Here is a 6,157-nt window from a genome sequence, read left to right on the forward strand (position 1 = left end):
GGATGAAGAATTTCAACCCCAAATTTTCCCTCACAGGTGGAAAAAGGGATCAAGGAAGTCATTCCCACCCCACAGAGGTTCTGCTGCTCCTGGATCCTCATTTTCCCTGGCACTGGCACACCCTGAGGGGGAAAAGGAGCTGATTTTTGGGGAGGGGATGAAGAATTTCAACACCAAAATTTCCCCTCACAGGTGGGAAAAGGGATCAAGGAAGTCACTCAAACCTCCCCATCCTGAATCCTCATTTTCCCTGGCACTGGCACTGCCCTGAGGGGGGAAAAGGAGCTGATTTTTTGGGAGGGGATGAAGAATTTCAGCCCCAAATTTTCCCTCACAGGTGGAAAAATGACCAAGGAGGTCACTCAAACTTCTCCACCATCTTTCCCATCCTGGATCCTCATTTTCCCTGGCACTGGCACACCCTGAGGGGGAAAAATGAGCTGATTTTTTGGGAAGGGATGAAGAATTTCAGCCCAAAATTTCCCTCACAGGTGGGAAAAGGGAGTAGGGAAGTCACTCAAACCTCCCCATCCTGAATCCTCGTTTTCCCTGGCACTGGCACAACCCTGAGGTGGAAAATGAGCTGATTTTTTGGGAGGGGATGAAGAATTTCAACCCCAAATTTTCCCTCACAGGTGGATGAAAGGACCAAGAGGTCACTGAAACCTCCCCATCCTGAATCCTCATTTTCCCTGGCACTGGCACAGCCCTGAGGGGGAAAAGGAGCTGATTTTTTGGGATGGGATGAAGAATTCAGCCCCAAAATTTCCTCTCACAGGTGGGAAAAGGGACCTAGGAGGTCACTCAAACCTCCCCATCCTGGATCCTCATTTTCCCTGGCACTGGCACTGCCCTGAGGGGGAAAAAGGAGCTGATTTTGGGAGGGGGTGAAAAATTTCAACCCCAAATTTCCCCTCCTGGGTGGGAAAAGGGACCAAGGAATTCACTCAAACCTCCCCATCCTGGATCCTCATTTTCCCTGGAACTGGCACACCCTGAGGGGGAAAAGGAGCTGATTTTTTGGGAGGGGATGAAGAATTTCAACCCCAAAATTTCCCCTCAGGGGTGGGAAAAAGGACCAAGGAAGTCACTCAGAACTCTCCATCATCTTTCCCATCCTGGATCCTCATTTTCCCTGGCACTGGCACTGCCCTGAGGGGGAAAAAGGAGCTGATTTTGGGAAGGGATGAAGAATTCAGCCCCAAAATTTCCCTCACAGGTGGGAAAAGGGACCAAGGAGGTCACTGAAACCTCCCCATCCTGGATCCTCATTTTCCCTGGCACTGGCACAGCCCTGAGGGGAAAAAGGAGCTGATTTTGGGAGGGGATGAAGAATTTCAGCCCCAAAATTTCCCCTCACAGGTGGGAAAAGGGATTAAGGAAGTCACTCAAACCTCCCTGTCCTGGATCCTCATTTTCCCTGGCACTGGCACAGCCCTGAGGGGTGGAAAAGGAGCTGATTTTTGGGGAGGGGATGAAGAATTTGAGCCCCAAATTTTCCCTCACAGGTGGGAAAAGGGACCAAGGAAGTCACTGAAACCTCCCCATCCTGGATCCTCATTTTCCCTGGCACTGGCACTGCCCTGAGGGGGAAAAGGAGCTGATTTTGGGAGGGGATGAAGAATTTCAACCCCAAAATTTCCCCTCACAGGTGGGAAAAGGGATCAAGGAAGTCACTCAAACCTCCCCTATCCTGGATCCTCATTTTCCCTGGCACTGGCACAGCCCTGAGGGGTAGAAAAGGAGCTGATTTTTGGGAGGGGATGAAGAATTTCAGCCCCAAAATTTCCCTCACAGGTGGGAAAATGACCAGGGAAGTCACTCAAACCTCTCCATTCTGGATCCTCATTTTCCCTGGCACTGGCACAGCCCTGGGGGGAAAAAAGGAGCTGATTTTGGGAGGGGATGAAGAAATTCAACCCCAAATTTTCCCCTCACAGGTGGAAAAAAGGACCAAGGAAGACACTCGAACCTCCCCATCCTGGATCCTCATTTTCCCTGGCACTGGCACACCCTGAGGGGAAAAAATGAGCTGATTTTTTGGGAGGGGATGAAGAATTTCAGCCCCAAAATTTCCCCTCACAGGTGGGAAAAGGGACCCACTCAAACCTCCCCATCCTGAATCCTCATTTTCCCTGGCACTGGCACAGCCCTGAGGGGGGAAAAGGAGCTGATTTTTTGGGAGGGGATGAAGAATTTCAACCCCAAAATTTCCCCCCCTTCCTCCTCCTCCTCCTCAGGGAGCCAGCCCGGATTTTGGGGGGTCAAAGGGGGTGTAAAACACTTTAAGGAGGAGCCACCACCCCCCAAAAACTCCACCTGTGGAATTCCAACCCCCCCGGAGAGGCGAGAAGGGGCGGGCTGGGAATCCTGAGGGATCCTGGGAGAGAAATCCTGAGGGGGGGAAATCCTGGAATTCCCTTCCCCTCCCCCTCTCTCCCAACCTTTGGGAGCCGCTCAATTCTGGTTTCAAAAACCACAACAACAACAATCAGCACCCCCCTCGATTCTTCCCCCCCCTCTTCTGCCCTCCCAAAATCCCCCGGAAAGCCGAGGAATTCCTGGCTCGTCCCGCGCTGTCTGAGCTCTTGATCCCGGGTTTTTTTATCCCTCAAAACCTGGCCCTGGTTGTCCAACAATCCATCCAACAATCCATCAATCCATCCACCCATCCACGAGGATTTTTCCCTCCCTCCCTCTCCACGCGGCTCGGGGTTGATCCCACGGGAATGTGGGGGGGAGGGAGAGAGGAGCGGGGTCAGCCAAAAAAAAAATCAAAAATCAGAGCACGGAGGGGCTGGAAAAAAAAAAAGGGGGAGCAGGTGGTGGAAGGATGGAGATGGGAAGAGCCTTGGTGGGATCCTGAACTTCCCTCTCCCATCAGCAGATCCCAATCCCAGCCAGGTAGAACTTCTGGGATCTTCCCAGAGCTCCCCCTGAGCCTGCAGGGAGCCCTGGTGGGATCCTGAATTTCCTTCCCATCAGCAGATCCCAATCCCAGCCAGGCAGGGCAGGATGGAGAGGATTCCATCACCCAAGGAAGCTCCTGCAGGACCTGCAGGGAGCCCTGGTGGGATCCCAAATTTCCTTCCCATCCCCAGATCCCAATCCCAGCCAGGAGAGGATTCCATCACCCAAGGAAGCTCCTCCTGGGTGGTTTGGACAAGGAGACACCTCAGGAAGGGCTGGAACCACCTGGCAGGACAAGGAGTGGTGTCCTCATCCCTCCTGCTCCTCAGACACCTCCTGATGATCTCCAGGTCAAAAAACAACTCCAAGAATTTCTGGGATCTTCCCAGAGCTCCTCCTGATGGTGCAGGACCTGCAGGGAGCCCTGGTGGGATCCCAAATTTCCTTCCCATCCCCAGATCCCAATCCCAGCCAGGTAGAACTTCTGGGATGTTCCCAGAGCTCCCCCTGAACCTACAGGGTGTCCTGGTGGGATTCTGAACTTCCCTCCCATCAGTAGATCCCAATCCCAGCCAGGAGAGGATTCCATCACCCAAGGAAGCTCCTGCAGGACCTGCAGGGAGCCCTGGTGGGATCCCAAACTTCCTTCCCATCCCCAGATCCCAATCCCAGCCAGGAGAGGATTCCATCACCCAAGGAAGCTCCTGCAGGACCTGCAGGGAGCCCTGGTGGGATCCCAAACCTCTCTCCCATCAGCAGATCCCAATCCCAGCCAGGAGAGGATTCCATCACCCAAGGAAGCTCCTGCAGGACCTGCAGGGAGCCCTGGTGGGATCCTGAACTCCTCTCCCATTCCCAGATCCCAATCCCAGCCAGGAGAGGATTCCATCACCCAAGGAAGCTCCTCCTGAACCTGCAGGGAGCCCTGGTGGGATCCCGAACTCCTCTCCCATCCCCAGATCCCAATCCCAGCCAGGAGAGGATTCCATCACCCAAGGAAGCTCCTGCAGGACCTGCAGGGAGCCCTGGTGGGATCCCAAACTCCTCTCCCATCCCCAGATCCCAATCCCAGCCAGGAGAGGATTCCATCACCCAAGGAAGCTCCTGCAGGGAGCCCTGGTGGGATCCTGAACTTCCCTCCCATCCCCAGATCCCAATCCCAGCCAGGAGAGGATTCCATCACCCAAGGAAGCTCCTGCAGGACCTGCAGGGAGCCCTGGTGGGATCCCAAACTCCCTCCCATCCCCAGATCCCAATCCCAGCCAGGAGAGGATTCCATCACTCCAAGGAAGCCCTGCAGGACCTGCAGGGAGCCCTGGTGGGATCCTGAACTTCCTCCCATCCCAGATCCCAATCCCAGCCAGGAGAGGATTCCATCACCCAAGGAAGCTCCTCCATGAGACCTGCAGGAGACCCTGGTGGGATCCCCATGAACTTCCTCTCCCATCCCCCAGATCCCAATCCCAGCCAGGAGAGGATTCCATCACCCAAGGAAGCTCCTGCAGGACCTGCAGGGAGCCTGGTGGGATCCCAAACTTCCTTCCCATCCCCAGATCCCAATCCCAGCCAGGAGAGGATTCCATCACCCAAGGAAGCTCCTCCTGAACCTGCAGGGAGCCCTGGTGGGATCCCGAACTCCTCTCCCATCCCCAGATCCCAATCCCAGCCAGGAGAGGATTCCATCACCCAAGGAAGCTCCTGCAGGACCTGCAGGGAGCCCTGGTGGGATCCCAAACTTCCTCCCATCCCCAGATCCCAATCCCAGCCAGGAGAGGATTCCATCACCCAAGGAAGCTCCTGCAGGACCTGCAGGGAGCCCTGGTGGGATCCCAAACTTCCTCCCATCCCCAGATCCCAATCCCAGCCAGGAGAGGATTCCATCACCCAAGGAAGCTCCTGCAGGGAGCCCTGGTGGGATCCTGAACTTCCCTCCCATCCCCAGATCCCAATCCCAGCCAGGAGAGGATTCCATCACCCAAGGAAGCTCCTGCAGGACCTGCAGGGAGCCCTGGTGGGATCCCAAACTTCCCTCCCATCCCCAGATCCCAATCCCAGCCAGGAGAGGATTCCATCACCCAAGGAAGCTCCTGCAGGACCTGCAGGGAGCCCTGGTGGGATCCCAAACTTCCCTCCATCCCCAGATCCCAATCCCAGCCAGGAGAGGATTCCATCACCCAAGGAAGCTCCTGCAGGACCTGCAGGGAGCCCTGGTGGGATCCTGAACTTCCTTCCCATCAGCAGATCCCAATCCCAGCCAGGAGAGGATTCCATCACCCAAGGAAGCTCCTGCAGGACCTGCAGGGAGTCCTGGTGGGATCCCAAACTTCCTTCCCATCCCCAGATCCCAATCCCAGCCAGGCAGAGCAGGAATTTGGGAGGGGGAGGGGAGGAAATTTCATCACCCAAGGCACAACATCGGGCCCCTCTGTCCAAACAAAAGGGTTACACAACAACCACCCCCTCTCTAATCCCACCGGGAAAAAAAAATCCCGACATTCCCGGCAACCCAAACAGCCCCAAATGTGCCGAGGGCAGCAGAAAATTAAAACAAAATGAAAAATAAAACAACAAACCCGGCGGGGCAGAGAGCCCGGAGGGGGGGAGGGAGGGAGGGAGGGAAGGACACGAATTCCAAGGATTATCCCACAGCTCCCAGCGGGGGGAGAGGAGGGGAGAAAACCAAAAAATAAAAGGTTTCCAGGGGTTTTCCAGGGGTTTTCCAGGGGTTCCCCGAGACCCCACGGGGGTTGGGATCCCCCCTTTTCATCCCATCAATCCCATCCCATCAATCCCATCCCATCAATCCCATCAATCCCATCAATCCCATCCCATCCCAGCGTTTTCTCGGCTCCCGGCGGGGTTTTTTTGGCCACGCGTGACCGTGGACCGACCCACGGCGCCAGGAAATCTTTGCAGCGTCATCGCCCGACCCCGGGGACCCCTCGGGGGGTGGGATCCCCCTTTTCATCCCATCAATCCCATCAATCCCATAAATCCCATCAATCCCATCCCATCCCAGCGTTTTCTCGGCTCCCGGCGGGTTTTTTTTGGCCACGCGTGACCGTGGACCGACCCACGGGACGAGGAAATCTTTGCAGCGTCATCGCCCGACCCCGGGGACCCCTCGGGGGGTGGGATCCCCCTTTTCATCCCATCAATCCCATCAATCCCATCAATCCCATCAATCCCATCCCATCCCAGCGTTTTCTCGGCTCCCAGCGGGTTTTTTTTGGCCACGCGTGACCGT

At 55.7% G+C, this 6,157-nt stretch overlaps 1 long non-coding RNA gene across 11 annotated transcripts; it reads right to left on the minus strand.

Moving 5' to 3' along the window:
* Window positions 1–6: 6 nt before the first annotated feature.
* Window positions 7–6,102, minus strand: LOC126638119 (uncharacterized). Of its 11 annotated transcripts, none has more exons than XR_007628510.1 (6): window positions 5,106–6,102; window positions 4,907–5,006; window positions 4,447–4,617; window positions 1,973–3,652; window positions 1,541–1,683; window positions 7–523 (listed from the first exon to the last, which is right to left on the minus strand). It is a non-coding gene; the product is annotated as an uncharacterized LOC126638119 (long non-coding RNA). The 11 variants fall into 11 exon arrangements; XR_007628513.1 differs by adding an exon at window positions 3,853–3,923 and having other exon boundaries at window positions 4,518–4,617; window positions 4,907–6,102; XR_007628514.1 differs by adding an exon at window positions 3,824–3,923 and having other exon boundaries at window positions 1,973–3,623; window positions 4,518–4,617; window positions 4,907–6,102.
* Window positions 6,103–6,157: the final 55 nt, after the last annotated feature.

This window comes from Myiozetetes cayanensis, unplaced genomic scaffold (assembly GCF_022539395.1).
Source record: "Myiozetetes cayanensis isolate MyiCay16 unplaced genomic scaffold, myiCay2020 scf1613, whole genome shotgun sequence".
Taxonomy (NCBI): domain Eukaryota; kingdom Metazoa; phylum Chordata; class Aves; order Passeriformes; family Tyrannidae; genus Myiozetetes; species Myiozetetes cayanensis.